This window comes from Hermetia illucens, chromosome 6, assembly GCF_905115235.1.
Source record: "Hermetia illucens chromosome 6, iHerIll2.2.curated.20191125, whole genome shotgun sequence".
NCBI lineage: Eukaryota > Metazoa > Arthropoda > Insecta > Diptera > Stratiomyidae > Hermetia > Hermetia illucens.
The window spans coordinates 8,431,606-8,458,023 of record NC_051854.1 but is presented as its reverse complement, the minus strand read 5'-3'; the positions used below and the strand labels follow the sequence as shown (position 1 = coordinate 8,458,023).

Here is a 26,418-nt window from a genome sequence, read left to right as displayed (position 1 = left end):
CTTCTTTTTCTCTATGATAGAAAAGGCTTGAAAGGGAACGTTTTTCCAATGGCAGCAATGTAAAACGGGATACCACGATGCCGTTGAGGTATCACGGGTAAATTGGAAACATTTTAACGCGAGTGTCGTTGTGTCAACGGAGATTTGAAAACATAGAAGGTATATGCTTTTTATAAAGGAATCTCGTTTTTTTAGACCCCCGTTTCCCTGGTCCAACTTGCTGAAATTGCATCGCGGTTCACTTAAATGTTTCTTAGAAATTTACCTAATTGTTTTTTATTACGGTCACAAAGGTTAGCTGTCCTCTGACTGGGTTCGGCCTTACTCTCTAGGGGCTTGACCGTTCTAATTTGCTAGAAGTCGTACATTCAATCTAGTTGTTCCTCATTATTAAACCTTCACTTATATATAGTCGTCGGTCAAATGGCTTGGCCCGTTTGGTTTGTCTTCTGGTTTGACGAATTCAGTGTCTTTGATGATAGGTTTTTGGTGGTTCAATATCTCTACTTGGTAGCATACCATAGTCTGCCCATGTTCATTGTGATCACTACGAATGGTGTCTAACGTGGGGTCATTGGATGCCACAGATGTGGATAGAGGTGACAAAATGTCTAGTAAAATTTATGATGGGGCTAGGTCCCAGTCGCACTCTAAAGATTCCTCCACTTTGCGGCCATTTTCCCGCCACCTATATACCATTTCAAAGTCCTAATTCTCCTCTTCACTAGTGATCACGAATTAAGCTCATCTTTAACTCAAAGCAAGCGCTCCAACAATTGGTAAGCTTCTCTTGGTAGAAAACTATGCCTGAAAATTTTTATCCTATTTGTAGTTTGCTCAGATCCTAAGGCTAGGATTATGAAAAGAGAGCGGAGCTCCCTGGTATGACCACTGACTATGTGTCTTTTTTTGCACTTCCTTCTTCTACCAGATCGATCAGCAGCACTTGGATATGCTCCCTCAAGGTATCCGTACAAGAAACATTTGAAACAACTTTCAAGGAACTTGTTCCCTAAGGCAACATACTTTTTCAGCCAATATGTCTTTTATATGTACAAGTGATAAGCCTAGAGTAGCAGGAATAAATACGAACAAAAACATCTAAGACGACCGAGATTCGAACCAAGGGTAACGAGATCGAGAAATTGCCACGCAATCATTTCGGCCACCGCACTCGTCAATGACTTGATGCCTTCTGCAAACCTTTCAGCTTCAACTGCTCAGCTAAGGCTAAGTAGATTTTTGCCTTGTAATTGACCTTATCTAGGTCATTGCAGTGGATGGCCATCTGTTGCTTTTGAGCATGAACCGCAAACAAATTCTTTATTTCACTACGGGAGCCTCGAGGTTTCTTCCGTCAGAACTTTTCAGCTCTAGTATGAGATAGCTTTTTTGGTTCGTCAGGATGTTGCTGGCATTCTCTCCATCCAAGCCTTTAAGATCGTAGTAAGGATTCACTTTTCTTAAGGTGTCTAGGTAGCAAAAATTGTTCGTAATTGAAGTGAAAATTACTCTTGGTCGAATTCCCATTTTCTTCTTCTTACCTTCCCTTGACTCAATTTTAGACAAACCTTATAGTTTGAACTTCGGTTCGCTTGTTGGACTAATTTTTTAATTTACTTCCGCACCTACTTAGCTTTTACCCCTCTCCCTCATTGTCATCATCATCATCAACGGCGCAACAACTGGTATCCGGTCTAGGCCTGCCTTAATAAGGAACTCCAGACATTCCGGTTTTGCGCCGAGGTCCACCAATTCGATATCCCTAAAAGCTGTCTGGCGTCCTGACCTACGCCATCGCTTCATCTTAGGCAGGGTCTGCCTCGTCTTCTTTTTCTACCATAGATATTGCCCTTATAGACTTTCCGGGTGGGATCATCCTCATCCATACGGATTAAGTGACCCGCACACCGTAACCTATTGAGCCGGATTTTATCCACAACAGGACGGTCATGGTATCGCTCATAGATTTCGTCATTGTGTAGGCTACGGAATCGTCCATCCTCATGTAGGGGGCCAACAATTCTTCGGAGGATTCTCCTCTCGAACGCGGCCAAGAGTTCGCAGTCTTTTTTTGCTAAGAACCTAAGGCAGGTAAGATCATCGTCTTGTACAGTTAGAGCTTTGACCCTATGGTGAAACGTTTCGAGCGGAACAGTCTTTGTAAGCTGAAATAGGCTCTGTTGGCTGACAACAACCTTGCGCGGATTTCATCATCGTAGCTGTTATCGGTTGTGATTTTCGACCCTAGATAGGAGAAATTGTCAACGGTCTCAAAGCTGTATTCTCCTATCCTTATTCTTCTTCGTGTTTGACCAGTGCGGTTTGATGTTGTTGGTTGATTCGTCTTCGGTGCTGACGTTGCCACCATATATTTTGTCTTGCCTTCATTGATGTTCCGCCCAAGATCTCGCGCCGCCTGCTCGATCTGGATGAAGGCAGTTTGTACGTCTCGGGTGGTTCTTCTCATAGTCAGCATTGTCTTTTTATTTTTTGGACATCTGAGGTTTCTCCAGATGCTTCTCCTCCTTTCTGATGCACCTTAAATCCTTCGCAAATTTGCAGGTGTGCGGTTGGTCATAATCTGTGTTGGCTTTATCGGGGGGTGTTAGAACTTCCTTTAGATTCTTTCTCTTCCTCCCGAGACTTGTTGCATAGCACCCTGATTGTTCTCAACCCACTGGTGGACGAACTTACTGTCTTGAATGTATTAAGATAGCTAAAAAATTTTAGATCTAAGTCAGTTTTCTGTTCATACGTCGTTTTCTCTATCAGAGAGTCTTGCACTTCTGCTTCGTCACATTGGTATTTATGGAGCTCTCCTGAATTACAGTTCACACTGCTGTAGATGCTGGAGTTTCACTTGAATGGATCCAGTTTTTGAACCCCTACGATCGGATAAACTTCGTATCACTACACTTCCACATTGTTCTCTCCTCTGTACACGAATGTTTCTTTTCTCGCCTTCCTGATTGGTTTATTATTATGGATGTGTCCCCCCCCCCCATTTTTTAACCACGGGTGGATGTTTTCCTCCATTAGAAGGAGGAGGAGGTTACAAAAATGGATCACCCCAAGTAAACCACTCCCTCCTCTTCCGTACTTGCTCAGCCACTTTTCGGGGGCCATAACTTTTTAAGGAGTAGCAGCCCCTGCACGGGGGGGGGGGGGGTGACCGCTGCAATTCTTTGATGGGAGTAGAAAAGAAGGATTCCCCGTTCCTCCCACGTATCCTCCCTATTCTCTTTCCCTCACGAAGAAGGGTTGCGAATTCAAAATGATGCTATAACAAAAAACTCTTTGATTGGCGATAACATTTTAAGGGGTTGGCCACCACTAGTACTCATCGTGATTAAAGAGAGGGGACCTCCCTCTCCCCTCAATGAACTTTTCTTCTTGTCCCCCTTCGCCTCCAGTTATCCCCTACCTTTTTCAGGGATAAGGCTCAAAATTCAACCTTTACCTAATTTGTTAATCATTTCCTTTTCTTAACATGTTTAACTGGAAAATATTTTAAATTGTCTTTAATGCACAACAAATAATTCAAAAGGAGGGCTTCAAGTCTTCGGATATCAAAAGATATTACGCTCAACACACGTCTCATGACTAGAATTCATAAAGCTCTTCCTCTGAAAACCTTTGCGGTTGCTTTTTTGTAGCTCAGCTGTCCGTGGAACGTTCTACAATAAAACTATAGGTCGTGAAAGCAAAGCAAAAACCCAACTGAGGAAAATGAAAGGAAAACCAAGCAGCAACAGAGAATAAAGAAAAAAACCTAAAACAATTGCATGTCGTCGTCTTATCGTTGATAAACCGACGAAAAATAAACCACTAACCGCCAAGACAAAAAGGAAAACCAAAAACAGAACCACTCAACTTTGTGAATTTCAAAGCATAATTCAACCTAAATGGGGAAAAAAAGCTGAGGGAAATAAAAGCGAATATATCTCGCACGTTTGTAATCATCATCATGAACGGGAATGAAACCGAAAAGCCCCAGAAGCAACTTTGGAACTGTACGAGTATATAGTGCTGTGATCCCATCTTTAGATACGGGGGCTTATGACTATGTGAACTTTTGATTTTAGCGCAAAACTGAGCGAAATTATGCAGTTTCGAGGCAATGATCGGCTTGATTGAGTTCCTGTTTTCAGTAGCCTAAAGTGTGGTAGCACCTGACGAGTATGTCCCCTACAATTGTTACAAAGATACTTTGATACTTCATTGATAACTTGTGTCGGAGAGTGAATGGATTTGACGAGATTGAGCCCGTTTATCCAAAGCAAAAACGGGAGCTACTCGCTTTCATCTGTGCAGATAAGAGATACCCACGTTCACCCCGAGCTTCGTCACATTTAGGCCCTTGTTAGCGATATTCGTGCACATTTCCATCAGAGGGATTCCAGCAATTCGTGGACTCCTGTTCAATTCTGCGGCATTCTGCCCATCTCTCTAATGAAATGGCTCAAAGAGGCTCATGTGACGGTCCGCTCTTGAGCTCATCCACTGCGGAGTCATCAGCCGCCCACTCTATCCGAACAGAAGACCTGGCTGATCCACTCACTATCGTCACTCCACTATCTTTCGTGCTAGCATGGGGGCACGAATATGCCTCGTAAGCCGGCAATCATTCTAAGGAGTTCCCTCCAGTCTTCCTCCTTTCCTTGTCTACCCACTCGATTTCCCGCCCGACATGACCACCCACAATTGCGAACAATTCGCATAGCCATCGAGCGATGAAGCGAAGAAAGAAAAGTTGTGTGAGCGCTTTCATTCACGCCTGTGTACTGAGTCTTTGCGGACTTGTTCTTCGTAATCAGCTGATTAACTTGCAACCGGCTACAACGTACTACTTACACCGGCCAGACTAACTTACGTCATCATCCCACCCACCAGCGAGCGTAACGAGTTGGAGTTGTTACTTCGATTTTTTTTCCTGGGTTTTGTGGAAATTCGCGACGTGATAACGAGCGCAGGAATGGGGGATGGGAAGGAGATTACAGCAAGAGTTGAAAGCAATTTTTAGCTGATGCGAAATGAACTGGTTGCTGTTAGCTTCTTCGCTTCTGCATTTAATTTGCTGAGTAATTCGTAACTGGTCGCAATGTTTGCGCTAACACTTTAAGATTTCGTGGAAGAGGATGATGCTCGGTGATGGGGGACAGTAGGAAGTTAGCCTCTGGTGCTAATCATATTGTTAAAGTCTGCCAATTTCTTTGAATTACGAAGTGCACACGGGTCCGTTTGTGCTTTCAATCCCTTATGTGTTCATGTTTCGGGGTCGTGGTCTTTCTCCCAGGGTAAACACAAGAACAACAAACAGTAGAGCTTGAGCCTCCAACTCCATCTCATCTCTTAATACTACTCCCCTAGGGCATGATAAGTTTTCGTCGCATCTAATCTCAACAATTGCAAGGGAAATGACAAATACGGACCCTTTGTTTCCCACACGATACTAATATCCTGCTCATGAATCTGATATTTTTCTTCAGCACCGTCATCTGACATCTTTTGTAAAGTTTTGACAGCTGGGTTCAACTTTTACTTGTTGAAGTGGTATCAGTAAGCAACCTTACCACTGGGTGTAGTGTTCATCTGACGGAAAGTAGTAGGTCTCAACAGCAGGAACTTTCTGGTCGCCCAGAGCATATGGTAGGCCAATCCGATCTTTTATGGTCTCTCTGATTACTGCAATTTTCGTATTTGTTTACAATTCCATGCCTCAATAAGTCGGCATTCGCCATTAGGCTACCTATTATCGAGGAAGACTAGTATGACGAAGTAAAGCGAGTCCAAATATTCTGGGCGAACAAGGTCTTAGTTCCAAGGGTATAGAGCGCACAAATCCTGGAATTGCCTTACACAAATTTTAGATCTACTCAGCATGGAATGAATTGTTATTGAGGGCTACAAATATAGCTCCACCAGCTGAGCACCATATGGCACAGTTTTATCTCTGTCATTTTCAACCGGTTATTTTGAGAAAATTTGGAAATACTCTTCCTTGCCCTTTAGCCTGACTTCTTAAAAATTAATATTAGTATCAAATGTTTCATCAAGTTAATAACATTTATTTTTTTCTCTTTCAGGTTTTGACCTCGCAACGGATTTTTAATATAAGGTAAGATCATTTACGGCTTGAGATGTAACCTTGGAAAAACTATCCAGTTAGGATTCTCTTTAACTCAGATTATGACAAATGGGGCTTCCGCGGCAATTTGATCTTTATTTAGAAAGTACCTAAATTGTTATACAGTACCAGTTTGAAAATTAGAAAAAAGCTCCAGCTGGCAAAAATAAAGGTCCATGACTACCTTTCTCTAATATATTGTTACGCTTGGGACGTTGATAAATAGTTCTGCGTAGTCGAACTAACCAAAGATCCTTATGTTCAATTCCTCGTCCTTGGAATCGCAGCTACTCGATGAGTTTAACTTTTGGTCATTCCATTCTTCGAATTGTATTATGCCATTCGAAAAACCCATAATCTACCTGATCTAGAAACCGGAACAGCTTTATGCTTCCTGTCTAAACCTTAGAATACCAAGTAAAACATTGGTTTTAGCGTCTATATAATACAAAATCGCGGATTTTTGACGTAGGCTTGATACGTTGGACACGGACGGTGTCGTGGTGGACAGATAGCGTGTCCTGGTAGATTTCCCAGCGAATGACCATCAATATGCCGGTTCGAAATGGTTGACGTTATCTCTTGGCGTGCAATGTCCGGCCTCCCCCTGCGCATGAAATGTCGCGAAAGGAGATTCGTTGAAACTCTTAGCACAGATACAGCCGCACTGGAAGACACTTCAGGACCGGTAGTTCTCTCATAAATTGAGTTATAAATCTGGTAACGCCCCGAAGGGCACGCGGCCGAGAGAAATCTGTGGATGACGCAAATGTCAACCTGCGGAAGAAGTGTCATAAGCTTCGTCGTTTGACATAACGTTTTAACAGCCGACAGAGGGCATGCAACACGAAGGCAGGGTATAGATTATCTAAAAGGATGCTTCGCCGCGTAACAAAAGCAAAACTCTCTACTGCGAGAAACTGATGGCAGCAACCGATGAAATGGGGATGGAGATGAGTAGAGGCTTAGTCAAAAGCCGATCACCAGAAAAATCGAGGTGCTACGGAAATCCTCTTCACGTTTAAGGCCGAGCAGATGGACCGCAATGTGCAGGCACTATTCTCTGCGCATCCGATATAGGATGATGGCCATAGCGTGAAAGGTGGTGAAATAATTCTCTTCACTATTCATTGTGAAAAAGCTGAAGAAAGCAGCCTTTAGAAAAATTGGAAGGAAGCCAGGGCATTTTTGGTTGTCGCTTGAGTCTATAGGGTAACTCCTGCATACCACTACCGTGAAAATACTCGAAAAGTTCATGAGGAATAGACTGCTGCTGGCGGCTTATCTCCAAGACAGTTCTTCTTTTGTCACATGCTTCGAAGTTCTACATTTCTCACAAATATTTCGCAGTGACTAACCGGTTCGTTGTCCAGGGTGCGCCAGATCGTGAACCGCATTAAATACTCGCTTGCGGAAAGTGGCTGAAATATATGGCCTTGGTCCCTTTTCTGAAGTCTCGCAGCATAATGCAGAGATTAAGTCGAAAATGGAGAATTCCCTGAAAGTGTACTTGGGGTTACTCCTCAGGCTCTGAAGAACTGCGACGTCCCTCTGTGCTTCCGCCATTGCCGGAAAATCGATTGTGGCAGGGATCATGGCATCCTCAAATTATGACAAAGCGTCAGCAACTACGTTGTCTTTTCCAGACACGTGTAGGATGTCGGAGGTGAACTGGCTTATGAAGCACAAGTGCTTGAATTGACGAGGCGACGCTTACAAATGTGAGAGGCTTGTTGTACGTGAACACTGTGAACACCCTGCCTTCTAGGGAATAGCGAATGTATTACTGTAGTTCCGTTGGGCGGGGTTCAATTGTTTCCAGCTCAATGGCTTCCAGCTTTGGTTCACCTTTTGGTGAAGAGCCGCACCTATGGCGATGTCTGCGACATCGACGAAAAACGGCCAGAAGCGTGGTGTCCACCAGCTGTTGCTTCATCGACTCAAATGCCGGAATAGCCGCTGTGGATTACTCAATCAGTCGGGTGCCTTCGGTTTTCACCCCGGACAGATAGTTGTTAAGGATAGATTGATTTTGGGCGGCCCTGGGCAAGAAACGACAGTAGAAGTTTAGCATGCCCAAGAACCTTCTCAGATCCTTAACAGTTTTGGGAGACGGGAAGCTTGCGATTGCTTGCACCTCGTCCTGGTCTGGTTAGATGTAATCAGAGGTTATATTGTGGGTGAGAAATCTCACCTGCGGAGGAATTTGCACTTAACGTTGAGAAGAAGACCGGCCTCAAGGAGCTGTTGAAAAATGCACTGGATGTGCGCTATATACTAAGACTCTGAGGAGGAGACGAGGCGGCTACGAGAAAATGCGAAAAGTCATGGATGAGCGGTATGGGATATCTGTCCGGAATAGTCTGAGCGTTTCGGCGCCTATAGTCGCCACAAGGTCTCCATTCGCCGTTTGGTGGAGTACCGAAGACCAACAACTGTCTGAGGGCCTGCGTATACCTTGAGGAGCTCTTCAAACTCTTTCCTTCTAATAGTGGTAGTAGACACACCATAGAGAAGATAGGAGAGCCGGTGGTGCTGAACACAATGTTTTACTAGCTCGGAGAGACTACTTTCGGTAGCTATGTTGCGATATTTTTGAAGAAGTGCACGAATGGCAAGGTGGAGTTTGTCCCTGATGACATAAGTTTGGTTGGGGCTTGCGTTGCAGATCCACTAATGGCACAGGAAGTCGGCACCCAAAATGGGAGTGCTAACGTCCGCTATAATGAAACGCCACGAATACTCGTACGTGCGTCGAAGTCCCGAACTCAGATCTAATTGCCTTTAGTCATAAGTGTGGATCGACGATGAATTTGCTGCTGAGGCCTGAGGCTTTGATCGATGGTAGTCGGATACAGGGAGAACCGAATACTCAGCGCCTGTATCAATCAAATAGTTCCCTCCGACCAAAACGTTACGTGGTTTTTGTACTTCGGGTAGCTGTCGCCCGGGCTATCGACAGGTTTAGCTTTCTGTTGCAAAGGCGGAAGGGTTGGTACATTTTGTGGCGTTTTCCGCGAACGTTCGGTGGTACCAGCATAGCCCGGCACCGGTTGAGGGTCCTGACGACCTACTTTCCGAGCATCTATTTCGAGGAGTGGACCTCGACCTGTTTCGCGAGCTTCGTCCTGGTTCGAGAACTGCAACGGTGTGCGCTAGTCTTGCTACGGTGGTTATCAATTCGTCTATTGAATGTTGTAGTTGGGCGAGTTTATCCGGCGCACCGCTCGCCACCTCACCAACCATGGGCCACGAGTGCACTTCATGGATTTTGTCGGCAGTGGCCGCCTGCATGTCCATCGAACCAGAGTCTACGCATGCCAAAATAGCACGAGTGTCCTCCTGAAGCCGCTGCAACCATTAAAGATTGAAGGAGAGCCGGTCCCTCTGGGTCCCCAGTCTGACTGGGTGTCTGATCGCCGGCTCTTCCAATTGATCAGAAGATTCCTTATTCCTTCATTATTTTTTGGAAGATCTGACTGACATGACCAACCGATCAAATGCGTTTATGGGGACGTTCTTTTCTACTGAGTTAGTTAGCTGTTGTGCCACCTTCCTAAGATTCCTTCCTTCCTAGAATTTCGCATATTTAATGATGAGAACTTTGCAAAGCTACAAACAAGACCCATAATAAGACTTAGATATTCTTCAAACGTAAGAACATTTTTTCTTCACTGTGTCATCTTAATTATTGCCAGACTTGACTAGACGCTTGAGTCTCCTTTGAGAACATCAGAAAACATCTATCTAAGCCGATAGATACTCATAGATAGACAGATACATGGTCAGATGTATAGACAGTGAGACGAGTAACAATCTAAAGATGCTGGGAATGAGGAATGTTTTCAAAGATACACACCATGAAGTTGATGATGATGGCGATGGGTCACTTGGGCGCATGTGAGCTATAGAACTTAATTGCCGGCTACATCACAGGCTCAACCTGCTTAACAGCAGTGGTCGCGGGTTCTAGTTGTGTATCTATAACAACAACAAACATCACAAGCACTAACAACAATAAGCAGATCTTTTGCGTTAACCATCGTACCCAATTCATTTGGGCTTTTCAAGCGATGGATAATCGCAATCAGAAACCACTTGTGTTTTTATTTTGCCGCCTATATTGTAGATAGTAGATCCACATGTCATTAGCGCGTTTGTTCCATTTTCGCGGATGTTTTGAATGGTTACCACCTTACATGGTTAGGGATGGTCGAGAATTTGTGGGGTATCGAAAGGGTGGAAGGGAATTATGGAGACCCTTCTATGAGCTAAGGAGTTGCTTTTTGTCCTGATGCTTTCTGTGAGTTCCTCAATGGATAGAGGGAAGTTTACCAATTGTCCCCCGTACAAAAATATCTTTTTCATGGAGCGACTGATTGAAGAGACATAGTGATAATCCCCGGCGCAGATAGGTCCAGCGTCAATGGGGTGGTGCTAAACCCCTACGTCCTTGTCATATCGATACTACCCCATCAACCCTCTAACCTTCCAATCCAATTATACATTTTTTCGGATTATTTTTCCCATCTTTCATTATTCGTGTTAGTATCTGAACACTCTATTCGCGCTATCTATTCATTTAACCACGCGTTTATCACGAACAGAGAGCCTTACGTAGGTACCAAACAAGAATATGCCTCCCAAACGGCCTCAATCTGTACATTCGCTAACGATATACGAGTATCTGAATTCGATATCTCCTGCACGCTTCAATTTCAACCGTCGCAGAAAAAAAATCCCAGATCCCACAAAAACTATGTTGAACCTGGAACCGATAGCGTTTTAGATTTTGGGGAATATAATAAGAGTCTGCTGCCGTCATCATGGTTACCCTCGTCCCCGTCGCTACCACCATGTGGCAATACAATTTCCGCGCAATGATTTTTTAATTCAGAGATTCCATCTCGGAACTCTTTTTTATGCACCGGATTGCAATACCCGGAAAAATCTACGAGGCAGTGTAATTACACCGTTTTTATGGGGTTGTCTATACAAATGTTGTTCTTCAGCGGGTTTTGTATTTCCAATAAAAAACCAGGGATCGGAATAGTATATCGGCAAGAACACACCAACAATGAATTCAATTAGGATAATAAAGTGAGGCCCGTATGGCGATTGAATGGAGGAGGAGAGAAAGGATCGCCAGGGAATCGACTAACTGCTGATTACTTGATAGCAAAGTAGGAAGTAGTTTGCTTGGGAACTTGTGATAAGGGTGTTTTTGCAGGAAGTTGGGCCTTCTATCTAGTGCATTCTGATGTTCTGATAAAAGTTTTATTGAGTAGTAAAGTGCTCTCGATTTTCTCATCTACTGAAATTATTCGCTTTCTGATAATGGCACTATAATGGCTTCTTTGATAGTAAAGTTTTGGAGTTCCGTTGATAAGCAAGTTCCTAGGCAAGGCTACGTGACGCTAAGTCCGTATCGAATGGGTTTTTCAAAGTTTGTTTAATGAAATCTCTTCAGTTTTTATGAAAGGGTTTATTTGATCTAATTTATTTAAGGTTTGATTACACTTTTATTAACTCTTCTACCTGACGGTTCCCCTATGACTCTCCTTGTGATCTGTTTCATGTTTTCTTTTACAACGATCTGCTAAGCATTTTAAAAAGGAAGGGTAGGTATGTAGGTGTCAGTAGCCGAGCAGCAAATTAGCGCTGTAGTGCGTCATGTTCATGCCACAAACTCCCAACACTATGACTGCTGTGATAAGAACAAGGGGGAGGAGTGCAGTTGCCTCAGATGCTCAGAGCCAGGCCGAAGCATTCTCGAAGGGCCGGCTAGAAATCCGGCTAAGGTCCTCAAAGAATGATTTATCTTGCGTCAGTAGGCTGGTTCTAGCTAGAGTTGGGAAATTGCAAAGAAAGTGCCTAAGGGTTTCTCCCTCTCCTCCACTTCGACAATGTGAATTTTAGGCTATGGCGAAATAGTCTCCTATAGGCCAGTGCTACGGCTGCTAAGTAATGACAGTCGCCAGCGTGACACAGACTCTGCCCACGTTTTTTTAAGGAGGCGGAAATCTTCAAAAGGGATTTTTACCCACTAAAACCATCCCCAACTCCCCCTATTCCGTGGAACAACCTTTAGGTATTACATCACGGGGCGGAGTTAGCTTAATTTAGTTAGGACTCCTTCCATCTACGTGCGGGGTTCGTAACCGCACCTTCCACACTTCCTCTGCTTTTGGCAGTTTATCCTGGATTAGCCGAGATGACGAACGCTGCATCATCTGAGACAGTCCTTAAGGCAAAACACACCCTTAAGCCTGTTCTTCTGTAGACCGTACTCAATCTATGTGCATTACCTAAAACATGCAGCACTTTTCCCCCAAACAGGGACTGCATACAACAAGATAGAACTCACCTATGAGCAGCCTGCAAGTATGCCGCGATCTTCCTACGTTCGGTATCATCCTTGTCAGACTCATATTCGCGGAGGATGCTTTTTCGGGAATATACATTATGTGCTGCTTAAAATTCAGTTTTCCGTCTATCATCACCCCCAAGTATTTGATGGCCGACTTGGAAGGGAAAATACGACTCCCGATTCTAATGCAGGCGTAATTTCTCTTGCGGCTGATGAGGACCGCTTCCGTCTTTTCCCCCGCGAGTGCCACTCCAGCACTCTCTAACCAAGTCTTAACAACACTGATTGCTTCGCTTGAGTAAAACTCAACATCTTCAGCAGCAGCACCAGCGTCTGCCGCTTCCATGATGCAGGAAAGATACTCTCGAACATGCACATTTCGAACAGCTCCGCGAACATATCCGGTCTGTTGACCGCAAATTTGAGGGCCTTATTCGGTATGCCGTCCAGACCCGGAGATTTGCTGCAGATCTCCAGCAGCTCGTCCCTGGTAACTGGTGGAATCGACGTCACATTCAGAGGGCGTTGGAAGATGTCAGTAGCCCCTTCTTGCTAGGGAAGTAACCCCTGGATTATTTTCAACAAGGGCATAGGGCACATGATCTGCGAAAATGATCGGTCTCTGCGAGTTATGTCCGCTTCCGACAGAGCTCCTTAAAACATTCCCTCTTATTCCGCTGGATGCCCCAGCCATCTTCAAGCGTCGCCAGGACTTCCGCTCGACATACACTGGCGAATTCTCGGAGAGCATATCACGGATACCCTGTGTGTATTCGATAAAACTCCCGGACCGATTTCACAGATCATTTTTTATCCGTCGGTGAAGAATGCTGTCATAACCTTGCCACACGCCGCCGGTCTTTACTCTGCTCTGGTTGGAAAGTTCACAGCAAAGTTCCTCTTGTTAGGATTGCATATGGTGTAGTCCGTGGAGAATGTCCAAAGTTTCCGAGGTACAGGATCTAAGATGTAACTATAGTCGTAGGGTTTCACTGTCCACCATCCGGACTTACATAGTCTGACAGAAATGTGCGCTACAAAGTATTTATTATGGAGGTCTAGGGGGAAGACCAGCTCCACACGCGGTTCATTGAATCCTATTAAGCTTCGTTCTATTGTATTTTTGGTTAGCGCAAGCCACCATACAATAGAACCGCACGTTATGGTGGGACGTACCACGGCTGTGTACATCCAGACAACCATCCTCAGCCGGCGATCCCATTTTGTTGCAAAAGTCCTCTTACAGGCATAGAAGGCTATACAGGCCTTCTTAACTCTCAGTTCTTATCTTGGTAGTGAATAACATCAGTTCCGTTTTGGTTGGATTTATGCCAAGTCCGTATCTTGCGCCCCACAGGCCACACCCTTCGTAACGCTTAACGCGTAACGCTCTATGATGTAACTTATAATAGATGCCCGCTTTCGGTTCGAAAACCTCGCGTGTGCATCTCCAAGAGTGTGTATCCCAAATAGATATAGCTCCGGTAAATTTCGACAGGCCACGTCATAATCCTTTCTTACTGCTTCTGTAGCGCTATACTCTCTGGGCCCGAAGATTTATATGCGAAGAAGATGTTAGGTTGTTGCCTTGCTGTTTGCGCGGACCCAACCTTTGGTCGACGTGGCCAAACTGCTAACGAAAATATAGAGGGATTCTGATTTAATTTTCTCTTTATTTTATTGATTAAATTCACAAACACCGCACGGAAGAAGCCCGCTATTGCGAGGAAAAGGGAAAAAAATGCTAAACAATTATGTACTGCTGTTGGCATGTAGACTAAGTCTTCATTCGCCGGCGGTCGGAACCAGAAGAAGGAGTAGACGCGCGTGCCGGCCTCGTGCCAGGCCGCCAATTCAGTCGGTGGTTCTTGCCTCCCATGTGCCGCCACATCACTTCACCCTAGCCGAAACTGCACGGGTTCAGTGGAGGAACCCGGGATGTGATCCCGCCAATGGAGTTACCTCCGGTTCGGTGAAGGCCTTCAGCATCGTTTCCCTCGCTCCAGGATTTTAAAGGGGCTCTCGTATGGTGAGTGCAGCGGCATCCAAGGAGCATACCTCCGAATGAGGACCCGCAATCATGTCTGAAGGTCTCTCGGGGTGTCGCAGTCTCGAAACCGCATCCCTGAGCAGACGCAGTATGCTGGAGTAGCTTCACTCTACTCTGATATCCAGCACAGGGTCGGTGGGCAGTCGCCAATTCTCCCTGTACACCATCTCCACAGGGCTGACCGTGAACTCCTCTAGGTGAGCTTTGCGAAGGCCGAGGAGGACGAAAGGCACGGACTGCAACCTCGACGGATCGTTGCCAGCCATTAATTGGATCAGAGCCTTGAAGTGTATTAGTGCACTTCATTCAACACCCTGATGGTACACTACAATATTACAGAACCCTTTAGGAGGCAATGTGGTCAGCATTGCGCTAGCCCGAGATTATTTATTACCCTGTCAAAGCATAAGCCTGGCACTGATCTGCTTTGCCACAATGGTAGACGTCAAATGTAACAGTTTTTCTGGCGAAGCAGTCAGTCAGTTACAGTCGTGAACCATGTAAACCGACGGAATATACACGTTCTCTGCTTCTGCCTACTTTCTGCCTACTCCAGCATGGCCATGACTAGGATGGCTCGAACTCTGGGTCGGGTACAGGAAAGCGTGGAGACTCATCTTTGGTTTGGCAAGGACATATACTGTAGGTCTGTCCTAATTGGCGTCTCTTGTGCTGTGAAAGAAATTATAATATTTGCTTTGGAGTCCTTTAATGACTCGTTCGCCTCCGATCCAGGGCTCCCATTAGTGCGACGTCTAGGAAGAAGATTAGCAGATTACCTGAGACGCACTTCGAGTATTGCAGATTCATCTGCGCTGCACTCAGCATAATCTGCTTGGGAAGTGGGTTCGTCAACCCCCGGTGGACCGTCGATCTTCATCTCCTCCAACAGCTCGCTTGCGGCGTCGACTGGATTCAAGTGGTCGCCCGACGGAGTGGAACACTTTCATTGAGATGATTGAGATGATTTTCAGCTCTCCGAACCGAGAAAAGTCCCTGGAGAATTCAAACCCACGGACCACTTGAAAGGAATCGAAGCAAGGGATGAATCCCATGTGTTCGCCTTTATGGTGCAGGAGATGCTCGATGACCATTTCCGACAGCCTGGCCTCGACACTGGTTCACATTTCCGACGTTAGTTTGCTGCAAGCGAAATTGGCGAACTCCTGGTCACATTGCTGAAGGGTTTCGAAATCCGTGGCTCACCGGTCGCCTGTTGCTAATTATTTGTCTGCAAAGATTGCTTAGCATCCGAACCCTTGCACACTCTGCTCCGCTTGCGTTGTTGTTTGACTTTGTTTTTAGATCGACTCCGGCTGAAGGCAGTGAGCTTTGCTTTCTGCTCGCCTCCCAGGCGTTTACTGTGATATTCGTTAAAAGTCGCTGATATTTAGTGAGGTCCTTTTCATTCTGCTCGCGACAGTACGGTCATCCTTATTCTTTGCTATCTTGCTCAGAAGATGTATGGCCTTTTAGTATTGGCTCTTGATTAGGACCCCAGTGGATCTTCACTTTGTTGGTTTCCGGTGATCGACATTCTTGTCAGCCCTTGCTTCTAAGGGACCTCCGACGTCGAATGTTTCGGGTTAGGAGTACTATGGCTGATACTCGCTATACTCAGCGCAACATCAGTGGATTCCAAGCTAGAAACCATTAGTCCGTCTGTCACCTCGGTCATGGGGGTCTCTGCGGTAGGTTTCAGCACAGCGGGACTACAGCTGGTACCGACTGTACTGCGCTCAACATGCTGTCTCCTGGCAGGAAGTCAGCAGCTCGTCCTGCAATGATGCGCTTGACATCAACACCTCATCTTCTGGTGCTCTGATTTGACGGCGAAGAAGACGGAGCAGCAACCATGTCGAACAGACCAACACGAGGTGTCCGAGGAGAACCTTCATGTGGTGGCACCGGGAAACACTGTAATCACTATGACTTGCTCGTCGTGATGCAGTAGGCGAATGCTCCAAGGCTTATATAGGCCAGCAGACCCGAGCGAGCACTGAGGCTCATCTGTAGTGGTCACGAAATTTTACCAGGGGTGTACTGGTGTCATGGGAACCGAGATAGCCCTCTGAATTTACTAGTCTCAAGAAGATTCTTTCAGCTTTTCAGCTCGATTGTTGCAGTTTCATGAGGGTTGTGGTTACGTTCAAGTAAACAAGAGAACTTCGGCTCTCAAACGTGGTGGTGCTTTTCAGGTAGGATTTGCATCCACTAGTATGAATGCTGAGCCATGCATTCAGTATAGACTAGTACCGTTGCGCTTGTTCCAGCGGGGCTCTGATGGTGGTTAGAAAATCACAACGCGTCTTAAGAAGATTATGAGGTTAACTCATTTCAATAGGAATTCATCTTAAACCACCAAGGACTCTTCTTCTCTTGTACGTTACATGTACTTTTTATTGATTCCGTGTCTTGGTCCTACGATTAATCTGGGAAAAATGTCCGCCCTGGCTAGCCCGGCTATCAAGTTCAGGGTCTTTTTGAAACTGAAGGTACCCAGATATTCAGAGTTTGTATACTAAAGGCCAAGCTTCCCATTGGCCACGCAGCTTTCGGGTCAAGCTCTTGACACAACAAACATCGTCCTGGAAAGCGTAACAGGACGAGTAATGCCCAGACTATTAAGTGTTGAGTAGTCTGGAAAAGCAAATTGCTGTCTCCGCAGCAGCTGGAAGTACTTTGAATGCTGACTTTCTTTCAATTACCCTCATGCCTTCCCACTGTATAAAAAAACAATCCCGGGAACGCCATAAAAGGTCCAGTTTGCACCTGCTTTACTTTCAATAAATCCCTAAAAAACGATTCAATTGAACAGCAAAGCTACAATTGCATACAATTCCATTGAACCAGATCCATACGAGATTCTCTCCTTGTGCAAACCAATTCACATGTTCGCACATACGTCCATGCATCTGCCCAACATGTCGTGCTCGAAATCAAGTGCTAAACTGAAGGGACCAACTCACCAAGTCCCTGGCAACCTTCTTTATAGTGATTTTTCCCCGAACGTCCACCTGAATCTACCCTGGTTGCAACATACTTTCAATTTCGCCAAACACTCTAATTATCCTTCGCGAATTTCCGTGTTATCCGGTCTTCCTCCTGAAGAAGGAGGCAAGATCGCAACAAAAAATTTGTAATCCGGTTCCAAAAGTACCTGCAAATGTAGCAAAGTTTTGTGAGGGATGCTTCGTAGCTAAGTGAAACAGGTAATTTGTGACACATAGTAAGCACCGGGCATCTGAGGGAAACTACGGAACAGAGCAGAAGACCGAGACCAACGAGAGGAGGCTGCGTGGACCACAAATGTTTGCAAACGTGATTCATTTAATTTGCAACATTTTCGCGTTTTTCGTCCCTCAAGTTCTTGGGGTATTGTCCATAAATTTTTATGATTTCGTTACATCTGTTGTCGACAGGGTGGAGAACGGAGTTCTTGGCTGGGTACTTTGGGGGTGCTTGGAATGTTTTGCTAGGCCGGAGTCGTTGCTTCCAGAGAGACCAAAGGGTGAGTGGACAAGGCTTGATTGCGCACGACTGGTTTCATAAATTTCGACACTTTATTCTTGAAAGTCGGAATAAATATTGAAATCGTGGAATGAAATCAAATGGGGGTCGTGGCGAAAAGATGGCTCCAACAAACAATTAGTGGATTAAGCTCGACAACTGCTGGCAGGCAAACATACGAGAACCCTAAACACATCCTGTCCGCTCGTCAACACAAGCCATAAAAAGTCGAGCACTTACCCCGGGGTGGAGGAAGCGTTGAATTCACGTAGGAAACATTCATACGACGTAAACCCGAAAAGGCGAGAGCAACATAAACTTTTTTCAGCTCCGTCGCTGATGAACCCGGCGACCAATTAACCTACTCGCCATATTTCCAGTTTTACTTGTTCCCTACGTGTGAAGCATTTTATTAACGAGTACGTCCGCATTTTAATGCAGTTTCCATTATTTCTCCCCCAGCCCGCATGGGTGTTTGGTGTATCTTGTTTTTGCACAGTTGACGACTCTAATGCCCATCGTCGTGGAAAATTCTCCCCGTGACGCAGAGACTTTTCCATTTCCATTTTTCACCCTGACCGATGTTTGGTGCTTCGCTCTTCTCATTGTTTATGTTATTATCAAAGAAATTTGCAAATCAAATTACTACTTTTTATGTCCTGTTATTGCTGCGGCTTCGGACTGAGGTGAATGTTTAAATAGGCACCGCACGCCATTGTAGTGGATGATGTGCACGACATATGAAGCACGGCATCCAGATAGTCGTATGATACCACACCTTTTCGTGAGTAATGGAATGGATGTCTTTCTTATTTTGGTGAGTGCTCATGATTCCACACATTATTGCGAACAATGCGGAGAAATTGAATAGAATAGTTTCGAGACAAATAAAAGTGTTTTACAATGCGAAACACTCATCTTTTTATTGTCTCTTGACGATGTGATTACCATGACAAGTGGAAGATGGTAATATTGTAAGTGACTTTGTACATCCAAAGTACAACTCTCGGAGCCTTCCAAAGTGTTCTTGAAGTGTCCGCATTCCAGAACGTTATGAGGAGCGAGGACGTGTTGACTTGAAGATGGTATCCTTCGGCCCGAGTAGGTTGGGAGCGAAAAATTGGCATACGGCCAAGTCTAGGCTATCCAGAGAGTTCTGCAGTCCTCCTCCTATTTTCTTGTTCAACAAATAGCTCTGGCAGCGACAGTCTTCATTTTATTGAACACTGTCCTGTTCTCAGGACGAGGAGAGAGAGAGGACCTCGTTACCTTTTGAGAAATGGCTCGGACAGGTAACTTCGTGCGTTCTGCGCCGGGGTTTTTTGTAAGAACCTTTATTTTAGTTAGGAGAACTGGTGAGCGCGTCATGTTGGGGTTCCTTTTAAGGTGTTGTGTAAAACAAAACCTTATTAAAATCGGTTTACTGTCAGTCTGTCTTTTTTTTATTGATGTAGATGGATATCTTACAAAGACACTGCCGCGCCAGATTGCAGCAGCGTGTGGGATTCTCACCCACTCTCCTTCTTGCTTCCCCGCAGAATCGCCGCAAAACATTCATTCGGGGTGAACTGCGCTTTAAGCGACCAATCCTTCCATTTTTCTCGTCCTCCTTGCGTGCTCTGCTTTTCCAAGTTCCTCCTTTATACTTTCGATTGCGGAGTTCACCGTACACCAGTTTCCCTCCAACTTCAACATTTCTCCGACGATGTTCTGTGGTCTTAGGTTGATTTTCAGGGAGTCGTGGACAGTGGAACATAACATGCTCCGAGTCCTCAGGTCTGCAACCACATTCAGGAGAAAAGGGAGATTCATCCAGCTTGAATTGGTGCAGACACTTCCTGTAACCACCATGTCCTAACAGGAATTGGGTCAGATAGTAGTTAATCTCACTGTATCGCCGCTGGATCCACAATACGTGAAATCAAAGTGTGGGTCCAACGACTCCTCTGCGAGTCATCCCACCGTTGCTGCCACTTCTTCAGCGACTCTCGCCTTGTCGCCTTTCGGTATTCTGCATCCTTTCCAGGAATATAATAGTGTGAAGCGAACCACTCCGGCCGCAAGTAATCTGTGACTGTATCCTGGGCCTCCAATGTTAGGCATCATCCGCGCTAATGAGAAGCTAGTATTTGTCACTTTCTCATAGGCATAATCCAGGTGTTCCTTGAAATTGATTTTAGCGTCAGATATTTGATAACCGGTTTCGAAGTAATGATGTGACCAACACGAATATTAACCGCATTCATCTTCCTATGGTTGGTAATCAAGACCGCCTCCGTCTTTTGTTCCGCAAGGTCAAGTTGAAACATCCACGCTAACGAGCGTACAATTATTATTTATTTTTTTACCGTGGCCTCCTTTGACACGAGAAGGACAAGGACCCCATTGTACATGATCCAACACTCAGCTCTGGGGTACTCCTGCAGTGACGGTGTACTGCTTGGATCCCTCACCCGTTTCGTACCAAAGTGTCCTCTCCGAAAGGTAACTGTCGAGGATCTTAGTCAAATAACTAGGGACACCCGTCTTAGACAGTGAGCTTCTTATCCACTCCCAACTAGCGGAATTGAACGCATTTTTGATGTCCAACGTCACCACGGCATAGCATTTTTTAGACGACATCGCATCTCGAACCAGCATGCATATTTCAAATATGCTGGTAAACCAGTCGGGTCTGTTCTTAACAGCGAGTTTATTGAGAACAGCATCCAGATCGGGTGTTTTGTTATCACCAATTCTCCGTCAAATTTGCGCAAGTTCCTTCTCATTTACCGCAGGTTTGGTGTGAACGTTCAATGCTTGCTTGTGTTGTTTGCATTCCCCTTTATCCAGGGGGAAGAGCGCCATCACGATATCGAGTAGAAGATGCGGGCAGGCCAGTTGTGGTGTTCGCCCTCTCATCTTCTTCATAACTATCCTGTACGCTGTTCCCCAGGGGCTTTGGTCTGCCTCTGCCCAAAGTTCTTTCAAGCATTCTCGCTTGCTGGTCCATATAGCTTGCCTAGCTCGAAGGTTCACATATACTTGCCGTTTCTCGTCGAAGTCCGTTCTCAGTCGTTGGCAGATCCTTCTAGCTCGAAAACATGCATCCCGTAACTCTCTTCATTCCACCAATAGTTTGAGCGACTTTTTTCAAGGACTCGCCGCCTCGGCATAGCAGCGTCGCATGCTCTCGTTACACTTCTCATCATTTGTTCTTTTTTGTAGCCGCGCCACCAAGATTGTGGCTTCCCAATAGCATCACTATGAATGCATCCACCTCTGCGGGAGCGCACATCGCCACATAGCCCATATTCGATCTGGGGGGAAATTACCTGGTGGTCGCTATGAGTATAATGCTGACTGACAAACCATGCCATTCTCCTTGCCAATGTGGCACTCACATATGTCAAATTGACTATTGAGCACGACCCTGTCCCACGAAAAGTGGAAACATTTCCCGTATTTGCAAGCACCAAGTCTAGCTTCGCGAAAGCTTCGAGCAGGATACGGTCCCTGGTGTTCGTAATGCGACTGCCCCAATCCATGGCCCATGCGTTGAAATCACCCGCTCATAGAAGGTCTGCGAGAGAAGATCTTGTGCTGCCTCGCAGTGGTTGAGGCTGATTTGTATCAACCTCATTTCTTTACTGCATTCAAGGCTCTCCTAAACACTGGGCATCTGCTGCTGCCTGCGACGTGCCAACGGTCGACGCCTTTTTTCACCTTGCAAAGCAGGCTGAGCCTTGCATTCCCTGGACATATGACTTTCTCCCCCACATTTTCTGTAACTTTTTGACCTGTCACAGTCACCGGTTCATATCGGCACTATAGGGCTAAATTCCAGGCATCTAAAGCAGCGCTTGAGGGACACCTGCTTCCTGAGTCGGCAAACGACCCAACTTATTTCTACTTTACCAGCCGCCAGCAGATTGAATGCTGCTTCAGTTGGTAAGCTTATATTTGCCGTTTGTGTGCCTCCGTATGCCTTCCTCAGTCTCCTAATTGCGGAATCTTGCAAGCCAAGTGGTCTGAACTGCTTTTCTAAGGCGTGCTTACATTGTATAACACTCTCTTGCTTTCTGGCCCGTACTTGTGCTCTCTCTTGACTTCTCCACCTTGTCGAGGAAATTTTCAACCGTTTTGCCCGGAGACTTTTTCAACTGCAGCATCAAATCTCCTTTTTGGGAGCGTCTGATTCGACTGACGTTTTTTCCAAAATCCATCAGCTCAGGATCGTATTTGACCTTCCTGAAGATATCGGCGTAAGTCGTATCACCTTTTTTGGAGATGATAATTAATTTGGGGCGTAATCTTCTTTTATGGGTTACATTTTTCTTTCCGCCAACCTTGGTCCATGCTTCCTTTGTTCCTTTTTGGGGCTTTACCTCCTTTAGGTTGATTGGAGCCGGCGCCACAGTTTCCACGATTTTGGTAATTTTGTTTGCCTTCCCTCTTGCCGGTGAGAGGCCTTCTTGCCATTTCGCGTCCTGCGAGGATCCTCTCTACTCCCCTTATCAAGCTTACCGCCCTTTGGATTTTGAGGGGTTGTCAGCTGTGTTGCCTGGGTGACGCTTGATTTCTTTGAGGCGTTTTTTCGTCCTTGGCACTCTTGTACAGTATCCGAATGACTCGGACCATGTTTTTGAAGACCTGGTGCAAATTGTGTTTATCCTTTGTGGATTCCGACAACTCTCTTATCTTTCTTCAGAATAGGGCAAACGGTGGATAGGTGGGAACTCTGAACGTTCACGTATACAGTGAGTTACATCTTTGGGATTCCTACTCCTTGAAGAAAACTTGCTTTCGCATAGAGGGATAAATGGTGAAGATCAAGGGTTATTTTTGGAAGCATGAGGATCGCATGTTTAAATGGTTTTCGGTTCTTGTTCTGTGATAAAAACCTACGTTCCCAAAAGAGGCTGGTGGTTGCTTTCCCAAAAAAACTGGCAAACATGAAATGCCTTGCATAAACCAAGGCTCTCTCCAGTAAAATGAGCAGCGTTTTCTTGATATTTCATTGCGATTATAGTTTCATGCCTGGATTAAGGATTCTATGTTTAAATGTCAACGGGGCTCCGAAACTGATACATGTACTTGGTCTCTACCCTGTTCCTTTGATATATCCATCTGAAAGGGTATATCAGTCTCTGTTACTGGTGGTTTTTCCACTGTCAGGAAGGGTCTGTATAGGAACGGTTTGGCATAAAATGCCTGATTGTCAAATTTTGGCAGTACATACTTCAGCACTCAGGTCTTAAATAACTTTAATTTGTTTTTCTTGCCATTAGGCTACGAAGTAAAGGGTAGTTTCCCCAGGATTTACCCACAGTGAGGCAAGCCAAGGGTGCCGTTTTAAAAGGACATCATATTTTTCAAGAGAAGCGTATATCTTCTTAGAACCTAAATTCTGATAGAATTCCACACAAGACGCTGATCAAATAATTTTAATTATAAACCACGGGGTCAGAAAAATTAACGTCAAACCTCTTGAACTTTCTCCGACATTCCCAAATTAGCCGCTTGAAACAAAAAAGGTAATTTGAAATCGGAAAGTACCCTCTTGACATTGCACGTAATTACAATTTTCATGATCATTTTTTTCCGCTGATAACCCACAATTCAACGTAGAAAATGCTTCCCCCTTGAATGACCTTAACCGCGACGTATCGCCGGTAATACCCAGCAAAATATTGAGCTGCAGTTTGAATGCATTTCTCATTGACCATGGTTATGGTCCAGCTAATTCCTATGGCAACAATATTCTTGTCTGGTAATAGCTACAAACTCCATCATCAAGACACGAAACAACCCAACGGGGAGAACAAGAAAAAGAAAACCCCAGTTGGCCCAAGAAATATGTGGATTACAATGAAAAAAGATAGAAAGAAAATTATAAAATAAACCTGAAACCACGTTCGCGGTCGGATTAGGATTAAAATGGTTCGAAATATTGGGGCCCGGCCCTTTAAGGTGTGGTGTAATCATAAAAAGACCAGTTTTGAGCCACATGAAGGTGTACATTTTCAAAAGAGTTTCGTGTTTAGCTTTGTTTGGTAGGTGCTTTTTTTTCTTGGGTTGTAGTTAATTTTGTGCTGTGGCTTCGTTATTATCATTAACAAAAAAACCTAAATTAGAATCAGATAAAAACATTCTCAGGAGAGAGAACTCAATTCATCTGGCTCTAATTCATTTTCCCTTTCTTAAGCGTGTACTTATCGAGGGGCCTTAGATGTTTTATCACAAATAATCTTTGATCACAATTAGATGTGATCGGAAATAGTTGTTACATAGATTAAAATGAATTCCAGATTAACAATTTTGAAGTAGCTGACAATCACTTTAGATTGTAATAAATTAAAGCCACCGCCCGACAATAAGAGTAAGTGAAAACGGCATTCCTTGGTCAATATTGATCGAGGAGGTCATCGCCGGAAAATTAATAAAGAAAACTGACAAAGGTCATACTACGCAGAAACGCAGAGCTAGCCAAAGTCATTATCGGGGTCGACCAAGGTGAGCTGTTCCGAAGCTAAACAAACTAGTGAAATTGATCGTGGAAATCCTGCAGCACTAGCATGCCCCTTTGCCGACCAGGTTTGGGAATGTTGAAGAGGGGGAGGGTCCTTTTGACACTTCAGTTGCTCTAAGCTGGTTAACAAAATTTCCAATGCCCTTAATCAAGTGTTGTAATGTAGAATGAGGAATATCGTGATCTAGTAGGAAACGCAAGCGAAACTAGGTTGGGAAATATAAAAGAGACATACCAGCTCGACCGTGCACTTGGAGTGGAAAAACTTGTGGCGTGAGTGAGAAGGAAGATCCACGACGGTTCGCGTCCTGAATCTGTTTTTCCCGTTCGTCAGATTTTAGGAAGGTGGTCTTCGTGGTCCACCTTCTACCTTGGCTTCTTTCGGCATATTAGTTAAAAGTAAAGTTCGTGGAGCATATATCTATATCATAATCGCTTTTTTTCCGTGAGGGTCCTTGGAAAAAATGTGTGCAAGTCCTTGCCTCGAAAATTTACGTGGACCTCCTTCTCCTCCTCCTTTTACTGCGCGTAACAGCTGCAGTTCTATCAAATTTTCCTTTTTTTCATAAACTGAGCTCCGGGGTCATCCTTTCATCTGATGTCTCTTGCTTTCGTTCAAAAAAATCAGGCAATGTAAGAGTACAGATTCCAGGTCATCCTTGTCAAAAAATGCTGCCGCAAATCAGGCAAACAGTCAAACTCAATCTTGTTCTGTTCTTGTGATTGTCTCCTCCCCTAGTGAAAAATTCAATGAGATTAGGTTCAATTTCTTCATGCTCTTCTTCCTCCTTCCTTCCCTTCTTACTAATGCTAACAATGAAGATCAATTGTCTGACATTTTTCTTGAATATTTTTTTGCGCTTCTTTGTTATCGATATCTTGCACGTACCATTCTGAGTAACTAGAACTCCCATCTCGCCAATTGTAGGCATCAATGCAAACGTGGGGCTCTTCCTTGATGCCCAAATCGTAGAAAGACACGCCCACTCCAGGACGAACGTCGAATTTGTATCCACTTAAAACGGCCCATGCCTCTCCAGCACCAGCCTTACGTGACCACCATTTAGGTATGATTTTGCGGGGTGAATCTAGCTTTAGACTCTTGTTTTTTTCGATCCTTTCTGCATTCCTCCCTTTTTTTCCTTCCGCAGTTGGTTCTGTATTTTGACAATGGATGAGAAAACCGTAAGCCACTTTCTCTTTTGACCTCAGTATTTCCGAAACTATATTTTCTTGACTCATGGTCCTTCCCGGCGCTTGTTTCCGGTTCCTTCTCTCCATTGCGAACTTTGGGCAGCGAAACACAACACGGTATGGATCCTCCATTATGTTGCCGCGTTCAGGACAATTCTTCAAATGCAGATACTGCCTGTAGCAACCACGGTGTCCCACCGGGAATTGGGTAATGTTCTAGTTGATCTCTGCATGTTATCGCTCAAGCCATACCCTAATGTTAGTAATAAGCCTGTGCGCCCAGTGATCCTGTCGTAGACTCGTCGCATCTGCGTTACCAGGGGTCATACGACTCTGATCTTACCGCATTCCTCCGTTCTGTATTCCTCTGAATACGTTTTACATGGTACATAAAGGTTTGAAGTCATTACCTGCAGTGTACGCATAATCCTACGCTCCTCTTCTGGCACGGATTGATTTGAAGATAACAATCAGACCCCTGCAGTGACTAGTACCGCGATACTGATTTATACTGAGTGTAGGCTCAGCACTCATATCAGTGGATACAAGGCCTCTCTATATTTCCTGTCCCAACTAAGGAGTACGTCTGTGTTGTCTGGCGAAACTGTACGCTTGAGCCCGCGATGTGGATGCAACTGCAACTACCATGAAAC

General features: G+C 44.9%; 1 protein-coding gene across 6 annotated transcripts in view; it reads left to right on the top strand.

The window, feature by feature from the left end:
• LOC119659043 (protein winged eye) overlaps window positions 1–26,418 on the top strand; it is a 303,312-nt gene that overhangs the window by 51,942 nt on the left and 224,952 nt on the right. For all 6 annotated transcript variants that reach the window (XM_038066946.1, XM_038066945.1, XM_038066948.1 and 3 more), the window contains exon 2: window positions 6,090–6,121. The gene's annotated coding sequence lies outside the window, so the exon portion shown is untranslated. The remainder of the gene's footprint in view (window positions 1–6,089; window positions 6,122–26,418) is intronic.